This window comes from Symsagittifera roscoffensis, chromosome 5, assembly GCF_963678635.1.
Source record: "Symsagittifera roscoffensis chromosome 5, txSymRosc1.1, whole genome shotgun sequence".
NCBI lineage: Eukaryota > Metazoa > Xenacoelomorpha > Acoela > Convolutidae > Symsagittifera > Symsagittifera roscoffensis.
In genome coordinates, this window is record NC_087066.1 from 43,934,081 (window position 1) to 43,952,512 (window position 18,432).

General features: G+C 45.4%; 1 protein-coding gene across 1 annotated transcript in view; it reads left to right on the forward strand.

Moving 5' to 3' along the window:
• Nucleotides 1-18,432, forward strand: part of LOC134846062 (protein angel homolog 2-like) — a 513,790-nt gene that overhangs the window by 54,765 nt on the left and 440,593 nt on the right. The gene's annotated exons all lie outside the window — the stretch shown is intronic.

Genomic DNA, 18,432 nt, shown 5'->3' on the forward strand with positions numbered 1-18,432 from the left:
TCAGACGCGATGAGCCGCCGCTCATCTGACTGTCACTCGAGGTCGAGATTGGGGTATAACCCGGCAGCACCACATCCATCAGTGGGCGTATGGGTTGCGTCTCTAGGCTACGCAAGGAGGACGTTGCTTCATTAGGTATCCAGACTTCCAATCCCTCACTCATGTGTTCTCGGGCCTCGCGGTCAAGGTTGAACCGTCCTCTTGCCCTGAGGGCTTCATCCACTTCCATGCGTGACTCTGGCCTCGAGCTGGTAACCACTCGCTCCTTTTGCCTGGCTCCCTTCTGTGCGTCAAGTTCGCGTTGTCGTTGTTCTATTCTCTCCAACTCCGACTTCAGTTGTTCACAATTCGCGGCATTCTCCCGCACCCTTAGCTCCTGCTCATGTTCAGCCTTTAGCATCTCAAGCAACCTCAGAGTCTGATCTCGCTCGTTGACCGCCTGGTCCCTTTCCAGCTGAACCTTCTCCCGATCCAGCTTTGCCTGATCCCGATCGAGGTTCGCCTTATTCCTTTCCTTCTGCGTCTTCTCGAGCTCTTTCTTTAGAACACCAAGATCCGGATATGCCTCGGTCGTCTGTTGTGCTCGCGTCATCGATAGCACTTTACTCGAGCTCTGGCCTGTAGATCTTGCTGTTGGCCTAGTTGGTAGTGGGAATTCCCCTGCGCCATATTCGGTATTGTTACTCAGGCCAGGATTCCTTGCCAAGTCAAAACCCCTTACTCCTCCATCCACATTCCAAGACAACCATCTGGTCTGTTCTTGGTTTGATATTCCCTCGGTGGTGTAGCCGACCATCAAGACAGCCTCCGTCGCAGACTCCCTGCATTCACCCTGGTCTTCCAACTGGAGGATGGCATTCAGCATTACCGCCATTCTCTCGTCTATTTGGGTATAATCCAGGTCCCTCAGGCGTCTGTACAGCTCATCAAGAGTAGGCTTCTTCAGGGCCGCCGGCATAGGTTTCCAGAATCTGTCTGCCATTCTTGTGACTTCGGGATGTATTCAAGTATGTATTAACCAGCTCAAGAATTAAGTTACCGATTCGAGTATGTATTAACCAGCTCAAGAATTACCTTACCGACTCAAGTATGTATTACCCAACTCAAGAATTCTCTAGAAATGTTCCCTTGCAAATACTTGCTGTAGGTGTCGATTATCGCGAGTTCAATCAAGATTTCTCTTTCTGTCTCTCGCTTGAGTATAGTTGGATTTTCAACTTTGTTTTTCAAACTTGATCTGAAAACAGAAACCACATTAAGACTTAACATGTCATGCTCCTAACCTAGAAACCCCCCTTTTACCAGTATGGTTAAAATCTTATCATTCTCATTTCACTTAAAACTATTCAATTGGAATTTTCCTTAAAAGCATGCAGATTCATTTTATGTTTTAGCACCGTTAATTCTTCTAAAATTCAATTGTCATGCCAATCGCGTCTTAAGATCCCTTTACCTGTGCCGCACCCCAGTACCTAACTCAAGACTCCTCCCTCACGCCCAACTCGAGACCCCCGTGTGCCCAACTCAGGCGATGCTCAAGTAGTATTTCTTGTGAAGATACACCATTATCTCAGTTTCCGCAAAGACTACGTGTAGGATAGCGTACAATTCCCTTGAGCTCAGTTTGCCCCTGTTTGGGTCATAAACCGGCATCGAGACCTCCGTTATTCCTCTTTCAATCATGAAGTCTCGTAGTCTTGTTAGTGCCAACATCACGTGTTCGGGATTGATTGTGTTCCTGTCATTGACCCTCGTCACTAGGAAGCACAGATATTTGCCCGGGACTTGTGCTACTGATGGTGGAAGCGCTGCCATCCCTCCCAGTCCTGGCCTCTGTCTGAATAGAAACTCCACGTTCTGGTACTCTCTTTTGAAGTCAGCTTCCAATCTTGATTTGAAACTCATGTCCGCCGTGATGCAGATCGCGCTAGTCCTGTTTGACAGGATGAAGTCGCTATCCGTTATCATGATGTTTTCCGAGTACTCATTGGGTATTTCAAATTTCGTTTTGAAATTCCGACCTATGGTAGGCTCTGGCTCTTCTTCCTCCAGTTCCAATTCGCTTGTTTCTCTCACTTCCTTGAGCTTCTTTATCATCAAATTTTCGGTGTGGGTAAGTCCTACCCCCACTCCCCGGACAAAAATATTTATCGACGTCCCCGTCGATGTTGTCGGGTCTGAATTGTCCTGAGGAATGTCCAGTGGCCTGTCTGTTGCCGTCCATCCGAAAAGAGGGTCCTCTTCTTTCATGTAATTTGCCGCTGATACATCGACTTGTTGAATGCTTTGTCCTTCGCGGCTCTCGTCTTTGACATCGCGCATCCACTCTAGTATCCTCAAGTTCGTATTCTCCCTCCTCTCTATCTCACTCTGTTCGAGATCCGTCTCCAGTTCCGGCGTCGAGTAGTCTTCCTGCGGATAGTGTCCACCATCGTCAATGACCTGCCATTCCTCTTCGGCTTCCAGTTCGCCTGTACTCAGTAGTTCCTCGCCCAATTTGTCTGGCTGTATCTTATCAATCAAGAAGTCATCCCCGTATCTGTTGTACCTCATGCCGGTCCGTTTACGATTGCCAGTCCTGGTTCCCGATGGTATTGGTCGATCTGGCTCCATCCACTTCGGCGCCTCATCTTGCTCCGGGTCGTTCCAGTCTTCTTCTACAAACGATCCTGCTTCAGACTCCACTTCTATCTTTTCATTGTCGTCCAAACTCAAGTTCTCATTACCATCATTCTTCTCTCTGGTGCCTCTTTCATTCACTTCACACGCTGGCTCTACCACCAGGTACTCAAGACCCTCCATGTCCTTCGGTATGCACCAATCCTCCGGGGACGGAACGTGAGGCTTCAGATTTTCATAATGTGCCGCTCGCCCAGTACTCAAGCGATAGAACCGTCCTTGTTGATGGACTTCCGTTATCATGAATGGTCCCCTCCACTTCTTGAGTAGTTTCTTTGTTCCCTTGGGCGGTATGACATTTTGGAAGACCCACACATATTGGCCCACTTCATATGGCTTTGCTTGTAATATTTTTTCGTCATATTTTCTGCGTTGCCTCATTTGCGCCTGCGCGGTGTTCCTCCTGCATAGCTCGTTTAACTCCTGTTGTCTTTTGATCGCTTCTTTCACGTACGCCTGAGGCGACGTCCTTTTCCCTTCGTATTCCGGGTGAAAGAATGTCAGAGGCATTGCTCTCTCCCTACCCGTCAACATCATGAAGGGACTGATGCCCGTCGTTGAGTGCTGTGTACTGTTGTAGGCCCCTACTACCTGTGGCTGGTATTTATCCCAATCCGTCATGTATCTTGAGCAGTACACCCTTAACATGTTGACCAGTGTCCTGTTCTGTCTCTCTACCAACCCGTTGGTCTGTGGATGGTAGGTTGTCGAGTGTGCTTGAGCAATGTGCGATCTCCTCATCAATTCTTTTGTCAAGTCCCCCACAAAAGTTTTGCCGTTGTCCGACTGGAAAGTCATTGGACAACCATACCGCGATATCCAATGCGTTATCAGATGATCACATGTCTCCTCGGCCGAGGCTGTCTGGCACGGAACCGCTTCCGCCAACTTTGTGAAGTGATCTATTATAACCAATATCTGGTTATATCCCGACTCCGTCATGCAGATTTTTTGATGGTCTATCTGCACCACTTCATTGAATTCTGAGCTCTCGACGGACTTGAGGGGAAACTTCATCTTCCTTGGGTCCTTTACCTGGAGGCATGCCAGGCAGGCATTCACCCATCTCTCGCAAGCTTTTCTCATCCCTGGCCAATCAAACCTGTGAAGTATCCTTTGTTGTACTTTGTCTATCCCCTGCTGCCCCATCTGGTCGTGCGATCTGAAAAGCACCTCCGTTTGATACAACTGTGGCAGTATGATGAGGTTGTGTTTGTGTATTATCTTCTCCTCATCTTTCCTCTTGCATGCTACCACCCCATCAGCTGTGTGATAGAGTAAGTCTTTCTTTTCTTTGTAGAACTGGCTCAAGATCTTATAGCTGTCTTCCTCGAGTTCCCCCTTCTCCTTGACCCCCGACTGGATCCATTTGGAGAAGTTATTTGTCATTTTGTCATTCTTTTGGGCTCTTATTAGGTCTGACAGCCTGTATCTCGCCTTGACATGCTCCTTTAGCGCCATGATCTGTCCATTCATCTCACCAGGGTTGTGGATGTCATCACTCAGCTTCACGCATATCATCCTTTTCACGATTTTCATATCATCTTCTGGCACCAGATTCGTTCTGACGTTTGAGTTGCATGATAGTTCCCTGAATGGCTTCCTTGAAACCGCAATTTTCTCAAGTTCCTCACCACCTCGTAGCTCCTGTATGTCTAGATTGTACGTTCCTGAAGATGGATCCGTCTGTAACTCCCTGTCGTGTTGCCTTGTCTTCTCTTCCGCCAATATCATGCACAGACTGTCTTGGTTTTCGCTGCTCTCATCCGAGTCTTCATCCCATTCTTCACGCTCCCCGGACAATTTTCCTTCTCCGGTTTCTTCTTCCGTGAACATGGAACACTCCCCGGACTCTTGACCTAGTCCCAGGTGTTCAATATCTTCTTTGAACGTCATTTTCTTTTTCCTAACCTTGGTCTGCTCCAGAATGTTTTCGGGGATCTTATCAACTAGTGACCGCACGACATCTTTGCTGTCAGTGACGCTTCCTCTTGAGGAGTCAGTATCGTTCACTGTCTCTTTTCTCCGAAGTATAGTGACTTCCGGTTCCTCTTGACCCTTCTCTTGGATCACGGGCTTATGATCTGATAGTTTCTCGAGCAACCTCATTAAATCATCATCTATCTGTGCAGTTCCTGCTTCTACCTGGTTAAGATCATAGCCTTTTGCCTTGAGCGTCTCCTTCACGATCTTCGACTTGAGTATTATCTCTATTGGAATCCTTTTGCTCTTCTTCAAGATGGTCTTCTCTGGAGGTTTTTTAGGTAATTCAGGATGATCTTCTATCGGTTTGCCTGGTTTGTCCAGCCATCTCGTGAGTGGAAGACTGTCGTACGTTTCCTTGTCCATGAAGGAGAAGCCATCTTTGATTTCAGGTCTGTCTGCCTCTCTTTGCTCTTGTCTCTCATAGAACTCCGTCTTCTTACTCAAGCTGTCGGCATTCTGATGTTTATCTCGTGTTCTATGCTCAATTATCATGTTGTATCCATCCAGGCGAACTATCCACCTCCCAATGTAACTTTGGTCCATTGAGTACGTTTTCAGCCAGCTCAGTGCTCGATTGTCGACTCGCAACTTGAATGGCTCACTGCCCAGGTATGCCCTGTATTTCTCGACAAAGGTAACCACCGCGAACATCTCTGCTTTTGGTGCTCCGTACTTCATTTCCGTGTCACTCAGGACTTTGCTCCCGTACGCTATTGGTCTCAAGACTGTCTTCCCATTCCATTCTTGTTCTTGGTGGAGAATCCCAGAAATCGCGACTACCGACGCATCCGTGTCCAGCACGTACATCCCTTTCTCAGTCGGCATACCCAGTACTGGTGCCTCACATAGCTCTTTCTTTATTCTCTGGAATGACTCTTCTGCTGCGTTGTTCCACGTGAACTTCTTGCCCTTGTGTCTCATTAATTGTTGCATCGGGTATACCTTGTCTGCATAGCCTTTGATGAACTCTCTATAATAGTTAGCGAAACCCAGGAAGCTCATCAACTGGTGCTCTGTCTTCGGTGATTTCCAGGTCAGGACTGCTTCCACGGCGTCCGTATCAGGTCTGATGCCGTGCTTGTCTACCATCCTGCCCAAGTATTTTATTGAGTCCTTGAGTATCTCGCACTTTGATGGTTTACACTTTAGCCCCGACCTCTTCATGCATGCAAACACTTCGTCAAGTCTCTCAATGTGGTCTTCCAGTGTTGGCGTCGCTATTACCACGTCATCCACGTAGCACATTACCAGGTTGCCATACTTCTTCGTCACGCCTATCAGCGCGTGTGCCATCAACCGCTGAAACGTGGCTGTGGCATTGCAAAGTCCAAACGGCATCCGTTTCCATTGAAACAGACCCAACTCGCAGGCAAACCCTGTCTTGTCCCTGTCCTGCTTCCTTAGTGGTACTTGCCAAAAGGCCGAGCCTAAATCAAGAGTCGTAAAAAATTTTGCATCACCTATTTTCGAGAGGCTCTCATCAATCCTAGGTATGGGATAGGCATCCTTCACCGTGACGGAGTTCAGGTATCGAAAATCACAACAAAACCTCAACTGGTCGCCTTTCTTTTTGGCCATCACTACTCCACACGCCCAGGGTGACTTGGATGGTTCTATCATGTCATACTCTAGTAACGTCTCGATTTCTTTTCTACACGCGTCCGATTTGTGTGGGGTCATGCGCCTCGCCCCCTCCCTGTGTGGTACCGCGTTTTCCTCAAGTTCTATTTCATGCTCAACGAAATTACAACAGCCGATATCCGCCTTATGCCTCGAAAAAACTTCCTCGTTCCGCTCTAGTACGTCCTTGATGGCTTCGAGCTGTTCATCTTTCAGTTTGCCCCTCAAATGTTCAATCTCCGGCAGAACCGGTTTTTCATTTTGCATTTCATCTAGTGTGGGTCGCTCTGGAAATATCGAACAGCTCGACAGCCCATCATCCGTTTCTGACTTAAGTGATTTAATAAGACCTGAAGAATCTTTTATTTTCTGCAATCGTCTCAAGATACAAATTTTGTCCCTGTGATTGGGTTTTGAGTTCTCGATCGTTTCATATCGAGTTTTAACCGGTAAAGCATATCCCAGTTTCCTCCCTCTCTGTATCGTGATCGGTATATCAAGGGTATTCAACAAGACACTGACGCAGAGGCCGCTCTTCGTTATCGAGAAGGATCTTCCTAAAACAGCAGCAATTTGACTATTAGGATTCGGAACTACACACACTTGCTTGTTGTCACTTAGTTCATTGTAATTTTTCATCCTCAAGCCTACGATTGCCGCTTCATTCGCTTTTAGCCTCACCCTCCTCCTCAAGAATACCGGTGCTTTGTTTTCATTTGCCATTATTAAATTTACCGGTTTGATTGCGTACCTCCTATCCGGGTTCCGTATCCTGAACATTGCGTTATTTAGATCAATCGTTACGTCGAAATTCCTGATGAAGTCTCTGCCCAAAATGAATTGGTCAGATTCATCTAGGTTTTCTACCACGATAAAGCTCATCCACAGGTTACGTTCCCCCAAGTTGAGGGCTATTATCGGCGTCCTGCCCAGCACCCGAAGGGCCCCTTTGTTTGCTGCTGACAGCCGTATTCTCGAGTCTATCAAGTCACCTTTGTCAAAGCCCATCCGCTCCCAAGTTTCGATTGGTATGACGCTCAAGACTGCTCCCGTATCAAGTAACCCACGTAGTTGAGTCTTTTTGCCACTTATGTCTAGCACGTGCCCTGTCACATCTGCCTCTGTCCCGATGTGCATCGCATCTTCTTCAAGCATAGCGCAGTGTCCAATCGATCTCACTTTCAACTCTTCTTTCCCTACGTAGATTTGCCCAATTAGGTCTTCGTCACATGTTATCATTGTCTTGGTATAGATGTTTATTCCATCTATATTTAGCATCACCTCGTGTGGACCATAAGCTTCAGTATACCTGTTGTCAACACGTACCGACTTGCTGCCCCCTCTCGTGAGTAGTGCTCTCAGCGCTCTAGAAGTCGTTTGTGGGCTTATACAACTCAAGTAATCCGCGTACACGTCAATGTGCATTATTGTCTGGTCGCTCGGTTCGCTCAAGTTTCTGGTTACCTCGTGGCCGCCCACTGTGATTATCGACATTATTCTAGCCCCGATTTTCGATATGCCGAATGGCTTTCCCGTCACCATTTTTACAGTGTTACAATTCCCGGTCTTTGTTGAGCCTGGTACAGCCTCTGGTGTTGGGTTTGATCCGGTTAATGCTTCGTTGAAATTCTGTCTTTCGATCTCCAGCTTCAGTCGTTGCTCTATTTCTTTCGCAGCCAGATCCTGTTTCACTTTGGCAATTGCTTCCGTCGCCGCTTTCTCATAGTTTATCTCTAGAGAGTTCCCGGCCGCGGACTCTATCGCACCATTAACATGTGTTACAGCTTTCACTGTTTTTGTCGGCAATTCCGTGCTTGGTGCTCCTAAGTTCCTAGATTCAAACTCGTTTTGTCTATTCCGCTGATTCTGCACTGCCGCTAATGCCAACTTATGTTTGGGGTGACTCTGGTCCTTGACCGCTTCCCAGAACAAGGGACAATCCATTCTGAAGTGCCCCTCCTGGTTACAGAAGAAGCATCTTGCGCCTATCTTGATGATTAAGCCACTATAGTACTCGTGTTCCTCCATCTGGCTCATGTCCTCCTCATCCGGTGCGTATCCTAGACTCTTCATGCCTTGTTTTTATGTTGTGCAGTCAGCCACGTGGTGATCCGCCGACCCGCAGTTCGCGCATGATCTGCGCTTGTCCATGTCATCTCTAGGCTTGTACCATGACGACCTCTGGGGTTGACTTCCCCCTTGCGTGTTCCTGTTTTCTGAATATGAGTATTTATTGGGTTTCATCAGCATGTATTCCCTTGATTTCTGTCTCATTTCTTCTGGGGTCGGTGCGCTGTCTTTCGACAATGTATAGTATGTCGCTAACATCGTTCTTAGGTCATCACTTTTTACCCCATCAATGAACTTCGAGGCAATGCTAAAGTTTCTTCTGTTTGTCGACTCCTCCGGGTCACTCCTTCTTCTCAAGCTCTCGAGGTCATCTAGGAACCGATCAATTGACTCGTCGTCCCTCTGCCTTCTCTTTTCAAATCGCATCATCGCTTGGTGATCCTTCATGCCTGATCCGAATCGATTCAGCAATATTTCGAAGATTTTGTCCGCGGTATCGTGTTCTTCTTCTTTCTTTGCAACCACGCATTTCAATGCCGTGCCTTCCAGGTTGCTGAGTATGGCTGTGCATGCTTGCCTTTCATCATTTAAGTTATCTTGCTCTAGATGTAATCTCATCACTTCCACCCACGTGTCAATGCATCCATCGGAGTCGTCTTTGAATTCTTTTGGCTTCTTGAAAGTTTTTCTTGATTTTCCGTCTCTCCTATCGCTCGAGTCAGTGTTCCTCGTGGCGAAGGCCTCTAGAGTCCTGTTCATCATCTCCCAAGTGCTTGCCCACGTCATGGCATCCGGACCTGCGTTGCTGCTAGCTGTTGAGTCCCCCGGACCACTCGTTGTGTTTGATGTCCCATTTTTCATGATTGTTTTAGCAACCGTTGGTGCTATGCTTACCGCATCCCGGTTTAAAGGCAACGGTGTCGATTGCCGTTTGTTCCTTTGTGGTTCCACAAAGTCCACTCTGGTACCTTGCGTGCGATCCGCTGCCGGTCTTTCTTGTGAGGTAGAATTTCTCAAGATTGCATCCAACTTCGCCTGTATTGCACACGAACTTTCGGCCTGATTCCTGTTCATTGTGTCCATCCCCTTTTCTAGGCTACCTAATTGGCTGTTGACATCATCATATCGGTTTTTCAACTGTTGCATATCTCTTTTGATGTTCTTATCTCGTTCTTCATTGGTGGCATCTACCTTGTCTGACATCTGCTGGAGTCTCTCGTCTGTCGCTTTAGCCAGGTTAAAACAACTATCCAGATACTCGTGTTTGTTGTATTTCAACTCTTTCCTTATTAAGTCTCTATCTTCCTCACTGTACTTTAGTTTCTTGTCGATCTGGTTTAGTTTTGTCATCAGGTCGCCAAGCTCAAGAGTAGCTGTTTCATGATCAGCAGTTGTCTTGTTTTCGGCTGTCGCTCCTGTTCTGGCTTGTTCTTCCTTTAGGTCGGCTTCTGTCGCCTTCGCGCTCACTGTCCCAAATGTTCGTGCTCTTTCAGTTTTTGATTCTTCGGCCGTGTTGTCTTTCGATTTCATTCCGACCATCATCGCCAACTTTTCTGTAAAAGATGTTTTCTTTACTTGAGAGTCGTCTTTCACCGTTTCTCGGGTATTGCCTGTTGTGTCTTCCAACGCGTCTATCGGCGAAAACTCCACGATTTTTGGATTTTGATCTTCCATATGGGGCATCGGTGTGGATTCCGTAGTCTTCTTCTCCACTTCATCTACGCTCTGGTCTGGTGTCTCTAGATCGATTTCAATTGTGGGCTCCACCTGTTTGTCTTTAGCACCTTCTCGCGTCTTGTTCTCGGTACTACTCCTCGTGCTGACCATGCTAACTGAAAAGTTATCTTTTGTTTTGCTTGGGCCCATTGATGTCGTTCCGCGCAGCGACGAGTTATATTTCGTGTTTGATCCACTTGACCTTTTTTCGAGCACAAGTACCCTACTCCGTCTCATTATTTCTATTTACAATTGCTCTTATTTACAATATTATTATATACACAATCCTATTCTACGAATAAAATCTTTTGTGGAAAAGAATTCTTAAAAGGAAATATACAACGTGATAAAAACCTTTCTTGAAACTTTCTTTATTTGTGGTCTCAACCGTACCGGGTTCCGACTAGTGTTGTTCTGTTTTAAATCTGTCTCAAAACACTTATTGTAATTTTACTTCAATTTTTATACCGTCCTAAGACTTCCAATTACCGTCCCTACTCTTCTTTGTACCGTCCCAGGTTTTTTTTTCTACTGTCCCAAGACTGTTCGGTACTGTCCCAGTACTTTCCGTCAGTGTCCCAAGACCCTTGTCCCAGGACCACTGTCCCAAGACTGTCCCAAGAGTACTGCCCTAAGGTCAGTGTCCCAAGGCTAGTGTCCCAAGACCACTGTCCCAAGACTACTGTCCCTAGGCTAGTGTCCCAAGACTACTGTCCCAAGGCTAGTGTCCCAAGGCCAGTGTCCCAAGACCACTGTCCCAAGACTACTGTCCCAAGGCTAGTGTCCCAAGACTACTGTCCCAAGACTACTGTCCCAAGGCTAGTGTCCCAAGACTACTGTCCCAAGGCTAGTGTCCCAAGGCTAGTGTCTCAAGACCACTGTCCCAAGACCACTATCCCAAGACCACTGTCCCAAGACCACTGTCCCAAGACCACTGTCCCAAGACCACTGTCCCAAGACCACTGTCCCAAGACCACTGTCCCAAGACCACTGTCCCAAGACCACTGTCCCAAGACCACTGTCCCAAGACCACTGTCCCAAGACCACTGTCCCAAGACCACTGTCCCAAGACCACTGTCCCAAGACCACTGTCCCAAGACCACTGTCCCAAGACCACTGTCCCAAAACCACTGTCCCAAGGCTAGTGTCCCAAGACCACTGTCCCAAGACTGCTCTGGTCCAGGACTGCACTGTCCCAAGACTGTTGACAAGTTTCTGAGCGGTGGGACCTCTTTCTTCCTCGTTATGGGGACTTCTTGATTCACTGTACCTTGTACCACCACTCAAGCTCTAGTAAAAATTTTCCCAAAAACCCTCTCTTAGTGGCCAAATGCTGACCCCCCTTTTTTTAGTTACCTCTTTTTCAATGTTCCAAGCAACTTGAAACCAAAACCTGTGCGCAGGTATCTTGTGATCACCTGTTCGTATAAAAGCCAAACACAAATCCTTATCAAAATGCAACAAAAATCAAGCAAGAAAAAGTAATAAAAACAGAAAGATGAATCCACCTAAAATTCAAAGGTGACAAATGTCTACCTTCTATCGAAAAAATGTCTGGTACCTAATTGCCACGAAAAAATGTCTGGTACCTAATTGCCTGTACCTCTAACCTAACCAGCCCCCCTTCTAACCTCCCCCCTTTTTAGCCCCCCTTCTTAAGCCTAAAATTACCTTAAGCGCCGGGTGCTAAACCTCTCAAGAGAAAACCGTAGACCTGTCTCCAGGCCTGCTCAAGTAAAAACGTTCTTCAAAACCGGGGGATTTTATTTATCCAATTTTACACTTATCTCCTATAATGTAATGTGGATTTTAACGATACCCGTTCTGCCCAACTTGAGAACTCGAGAACTGCCAAATCCTTCTTGGCTACTTTCCCACTCGACTGGTCACCTCTTCCAGTCCAGTCTCCTATTGGTTCAGCTCAAGTGCTCCTGAACCACTTTCCCACTCGGCTGGTCACCTCTTCCAGTCAAGTCTCCTATTAGTTCAGCTCAAGTGCTCCTGAACCACTTTCCCACTCGGCTGGTCACCTCTTCCAGTCAAGTCTCCTATTGGTTTAGCTCAAGTGCTCCTGAACGACTTTCCCACTCGGCTGGTCACCTCTTCCAGTCAAGTCTCCTTGTTGTCCAGCTAAGTTCCAAGCTATCTTAAAACCCTTGACAACGCCCCACACTCGGGCACTTTATTGAGGTTACTGGGTTAAATTGCTATGTTGATCGAAACGATCGAACTTGTAAAACAGTATGGGTATACTATTTAATTAATATAAAGGTTTGATCCAACTAATCTGGTGTCAAAGTCACTGTCTTTTTTCGTTTTATGGTTTTTGTTCCTTTTTGTCTTTTTGCTCGTGTTTTTGTCCCCCTAGTTGCCCCCTTTTACTCGGTTAGCTAAGCCTCGTTCGGAGAGCGTACCAGGAAGTTTTCTCGAGTTTTCTTAAAAAGCTATCACGGTACAACCGGAAGGTTTGCACGTTCCTGCCGAACCGTACCACCGGTACTCTAGAATGGGCATTCAGCCCGAAGCTGTCTCAAGTGGGTTCGACTCCGTAGTCTTGATGTCGTAAACACCCAGGAGCGCCATAAAAACACTATGTAACATTCGTCTACTGTAGTCACACATGAGGCTTAAGAAAAATAGGCCCTATAACCATTGGCTCAAGAGTCAGGGACACTATCTCTTGTGTTTTTCTACCTCAAATCAGTCGGAGCCAATTCGGTTCGCTTGTGACATGAGACTACGACCCGTTACAGCTTAAAGGCTACTACCAAAATATCCCCCCACTCTAGAAATAATAACGTCCCCATACTCAGGTCTCTAGATACCCAAAATACATGAACGCCGTTAAAAACCGGGTTGGAACAATCCGTTAAGTTACTTTTTATTGGACAGTGGAACTTTGATCCATTTCAGATGGATCAACCTAAAACTCGCCTTACCTCAACAAAACAATCATAAAACACACTCTAGAAATTTAAATTAAGTACTCACATCGTAGCACACTCAAGAAAGGGAAGTACTTCAGTCGGTAATTAACTCGAGAATTAAATAATGTAACTAAATGAGTTTTAATGTTTCAATGACAAGGACAAGTTTTAACTCTAGGATGTAGTTTCTCGTGAACCATTGGGACACTCAAGCTGTCCACCTTTCCACCGAAGGTTTACTCTAGTTCAGTTCAAATAATAATCCAATCGAGTGATGACAATCCAGTTCTCGGGAATACGCCTGTCTCTGTTTCAGATGGGACAGCTCTACTCTCGTTCTATTCTGACAGAAATTGTGAATAGCAATTTCCCACTGTTTTATCTAGCAACTTTCCCGCGATTGTTGTTCGATCGTTCTGAATTCTCTTTTTCGGTTTTCAGTTATCGCGAGAAAATCGTGCATGACAGGCTCCATTCGAATTTTTGAAAAATTAAATTTCACCCCAAAATTAAGTGCTCTTGCTTTTCTCAAGGTCAAACTTCCAAATATGACCGACTGGCACAATTATGACAGCCTGAAAATATCTATAACAAACACGTATTGGAAATTCTTCAATAGAAATTTTGCAGAAAACAACTTGTGTATGTGGAGAATTCTTTGCTGGTGTGGAAGCTGCAGCCCACCGGGGAAAATTATGAACTTATAAACGAGGGTTCAAAACCCATGGAGAAATCCTAAAGCCTACCCTACTACTACTACTACTACTACTACTACTACTACTACAGTCTTCTTTGCAATAGAAGTTGCAAATGATGAATTTTTCTTTTAAGGCCGCCGACGTCAAAATTCGATCAAAAGGGACGTTTTTTAATGGTAATAAATCAATTGCAAAATTGTTAATGAAAGAAATAAGCAATAATAAAGATAAAACCTATGGCAGACATATACAAAACAGACAACAATTGTGGGATGAATCATTGAGGATTGAAAAGAGAGGGGGAATGCGCTAACAGCAAAGGAACAAAGGAGCACCAGAATTGGGAATGCAAAAAACGTAATAAACTGCACAAGACTAGATGGCCCGGCTGACAATCATAGTGGCGTTTCCTCTCATGAGGCACACTGAGAGGCTCTGGAGAAGGCGAACTGGGGCAACACGAGCGTCACGTGAACCAGAACGTCTGGCATCAGCGAGGATAGCAACTGACTTGAGGGTTTTGATAGCTAAAGCGGACCAACCCCCGAGCGTTTCGACTGCTAACGGGAAAAAACAGATTCCTTGTTCCTCACAGTTTTTCTCGTGTTTCGAAATTTTGCGGTCCTCAGCAACTTCCAGGGACGCCCCGGGGGTCTCCGCCGCACGAGAGAGAAGAGATAACTGCAGCGGGGATGTCACGGTGACGTCGAAAGCAGCTGGGCGACCAGCGCTCCAAGTAGGGATAAAAATATCGCCGGGTTTGGACCGTTCTCCAGGGATGAGGTTCCGTTGCTCCTTGATGGGGGCTAAAGAGGCAGCCGAGGTAGCATTGAAAATAATGTCCCGTAGTCTGTCGTGACGGGAGATCCGGCCACCACTCCCCCCACAAGCGACAGCGTGGTCCCCGAGGACGTCCAGAATGCCAGACGGACACGCGGGGCACCTACGAGCAGACGCGAACACAGGAAGACCAAGGCGGTATCTGACAGCAGCTTGGAACTCAGCAGGTAGCAGGTGCAGGCCAAGACCTTTAATGGGGACTGCGGTAAGCCAAGCGCCGGCGTAAGGCAGAGAGAGCGACTGAAGACGAGCTTGCTCGCGGGAATCGGGAAGAGACGAGAAGAACGCGTTGTAGGTGGCCTTATCGAGTTTCTCTTGGAAAGCTTCTTGAGTAAAACCGGGAGTGTTAACGCTTCCAGACTGTTCACGGAAGTCGTTCGAGGCACGCAGGAACTCCGGCGTATCAGTGATGTCGCATTCGGTAAGAAACGAGACCAAATGAGCTGACTGACACGAAGACCCTAGGAAGGCAGGGATGTGTTGGTCGCGAGCTTGCCGGACGCCAAGTCCGCCATCTTTGATAGGCAGGGAAGACTGGGACCAGGCAAGATCAGGAACAGGTGAGCCAACTATGACAGAAAGAGCATCGCGGAGGAGTTCATCAAAAACTTGCAGGGAAGCTGCGACAGGCTGAGAGGGCGGCTGAGTGCGAAGAGAGTACGTCAGCTTGGGAGCAGCAAGGCAAGTGCGAGTGATGCCAAGTGAGAGCTGGGGGTCATCAAGAAGAGGTAACTTTTCAAGACATTTGGTGGCCTTCGAGATGCGTTTGTCCAGGACTTTAACTGAGAACTCAGTATCACCAATGGGGGCGCCAAGAAGCTCGAAGCCATTAGACGCTGCTCTCGGGATAGAGACGGGGATGGAGGAGAACTCCACAGGGGCCCACAACTCACACTTACTGTGCTTGATGAGTTTGTTGCCCTAATAATTAAGTTTGCGATTAGCAAGCGTAATCAAAACGGGGTATAGACATTTTTTTTCGGGTTAAAAATTAGTTCAATAGAATCAGTTGAATCATTTCACCTTTGGTTCATATGAAATCAATAGTGAGACCTCAATTCCCGCTTGTGACGAATTGCCTAAAAAGACCAAGATAATGGTTCGAATCTGGCCAACACCTGTTATTTGTAATCGTCAAATTGTCTGCGAGTCCAAAATTTAATGGTTGGTTTGTTAATGGTTGGTTTGTTGCCCTAATAATTAAGTTTGCGATTAGCAAGCGTTATCAAAACGGTGTATAGACATTTTTTTTCGGGTTAAAAATTAGTTCAATAGAATCAGTTGAATCATTTCAGAAATTTTTGCTAAAAAGTAAATTTCAAACGTTTTCGCAACTATGTGCATCGTCAGGATTTTTACAATAAACTACTCTAAATGACGATAAAACATCAATTTACAAATGTTATTTACAATAAATCACATACAATTTGGTTCTAAACCATCATGATAAAAAATTAGCCAATCACAGTTGACCTCTAAATTACTATTAAGATTAAAATACTTTTAACCTCTAAAATTAATTAAACATTTTAAAATTAATTTGTCTGGAAGTTTCTGAGTCATAATTTCAATTTAGACATGTACGTTTTGAATAAAAAACCAAAAATATTTTGGGACTAAAATTTCAGTGTTAACTCCCTGCTCCTAAACTCATCGCGCGTGTTCAAGCCCGGTTTCTCTTTCCTGATATGTATTGCCTCTAGTGTTAGCAATTTTGTTTGGTTGTTTGACCTATCTATAATTTACCAACTAAGATCTGCGCTATTTCCCTCAAGTTGGCATTGCTGAAGGTGGAGGCCTACCGGTGAGTCTGCTTTCTTATGTTCCTCAATTCTAGTGGTCAAATGTCGAACAGTTTGTCCGACATAGGTGGAAGTGCATCCACTACATGACAGTTTATAAACCACTCTTGACTTGAGGTCATTAGAAAATGCTGACTTCAGTGATGGTAAACATGATTGTAGTTTTCTTGTGGTGAAAACCACTTGAACGTTCGTTAATTTTCGTAACCTGTTAGCAAAATATTGGCTCTGGTTACCTCTATATTGCACCATCAGCATTGGGGGCTTCTCATCCTTTGTTGATTGAACTGACAAACCCCTGTCACTATCCAGGGGCTTGCCTTTACCCTCGATGATCTTGCACAAGGCGTCTGAAGCCACCTTTGCGGACCAATTTTCAGGGTACTGATTTGTCAGCCATTGCGCCCTATTAGTTTCCATAGCCTTATCAAATTGCTCCCAGCTAGATGTACTCCTAAAAACCCTGTGTACAGTGCCTTGGATAACACTACGCTTATACTGAGTTGGGGCGCAGCTTCTATAGTTCAGTATAGTCCCTGTATCTGTTGGTTTTTGATACCAACTGCAAGTTACACGCCTATCCTGCGATACATTTATGTTCAAATCCAGGAACGGCAAATTCCCCTCCGAATTAGTTTTCTCTAGAGTGAACTGCAAATTTGGATGAAGAGAATTGGCGGCATCGAGAAGACAACTCGGCTCCCCTCTGACTGTTCTAACAATGTCATCCACATACCTGAGGAACAATTTCACCTGGGGAGTATCCTTCTCCTTGTTCTTAGCTCGGCAGCAGCTTTCACAGTACCAGACTATCTCGGTTATTGATGCGTATACGTCATCGGATATTTTTCCGCATTTTAGATGATACCAGTTTCGGCAACTCTCGCATTCAACCCCCTTTGATCTATATGTGACTTTCCTGCTGCAACATGGGCACAAGCCGTTTTTGAATCATTTCACCTTTGGTTCATATGAAATCAATAGTGAGACCTCAATTCCCGCTTTTGACGAATTGCCTAAAAAGACCAAGATAATGGTTCGAATCTGGCCAACACCTGTTATTTGTAATCGTCAAATTGTCTGCGAGTCCAAAATTTCTCTGTCAAACTTTCGTTTGTTATCTGTTTAGCCGAATTAGTTGCTGCAGCACCTAATTTGCCTAAGTTTTTCCTACACAAGGAAAGATTGTTTGATAGTATGAACTCTCTTTTTTTCCAACCTAAGCCGCAAGTATTAGTGTTCACTTGGATAGTGTTCCTTTTGATCAATAACCAGCTCAGCCAATGCTTTTGATCAATAAGTACAGCCAAGGATATTAACACGGACTATTTTACTACAAATAGCACGTTAGCTTCAAGGTACCAAAGATCTGTAGGGAAGGAGACCCGTAACAAAATAAGAGGGTTAGAACCTGGGCAGGGTCGGATGTTTTAAATGAACTTTTTCATATACTAGTTAAAATGCGTCCGCTCTATAAATTGAGACATTTTAGTTGGTAAGTTTTTTTTCAAATTGACTGGTACTGCTAATGCCTCATAATTGGCTTGTGTCATTTAGCAGTTATGTAGACTCATAATTGGCGTGCGTCGCTTAAGAAATTTTGTAGTTTGAAGTTTTACTCATTCAGTTTTTCCCAGTAGCGTTATCGGTCATATTTTTGCGTTATCGGTCATCGCTTGTGTTAAAATTAAGGAGTGTTCTGAATTTGGTGCAGTAGTAACACCCATGCTTGAGACAATAAATCCCAGAAGTTTGATTCCAGTCGACTCTTGTTTTTTTTTTGTGGAAACTGAAAGTTTTTGGAAATTTGTGTCTGCTAATTTTTGTCTGCATAGTTCCCGCAAGTTTTGGCTTTTTTAGCATTTTGAAAGCTCTTGGTAAAAATTTAAAGTTTTTTTTAATTTTCATTTGATTTTCATTTGCCGGAAATCAAGGTCACTCAGATTTTTATCGCAAGTGATGTGAAGTTCAGCTTCGACTAGTGTTTCAACTTTTTGCTCACCTCTAAAGAAAAATTGAGGTTCAGGACAGTCATATCTGTATTTTAGGGTATGGTATTTGTTATAATGTTAAAAAGTTGAATAACAGAACATT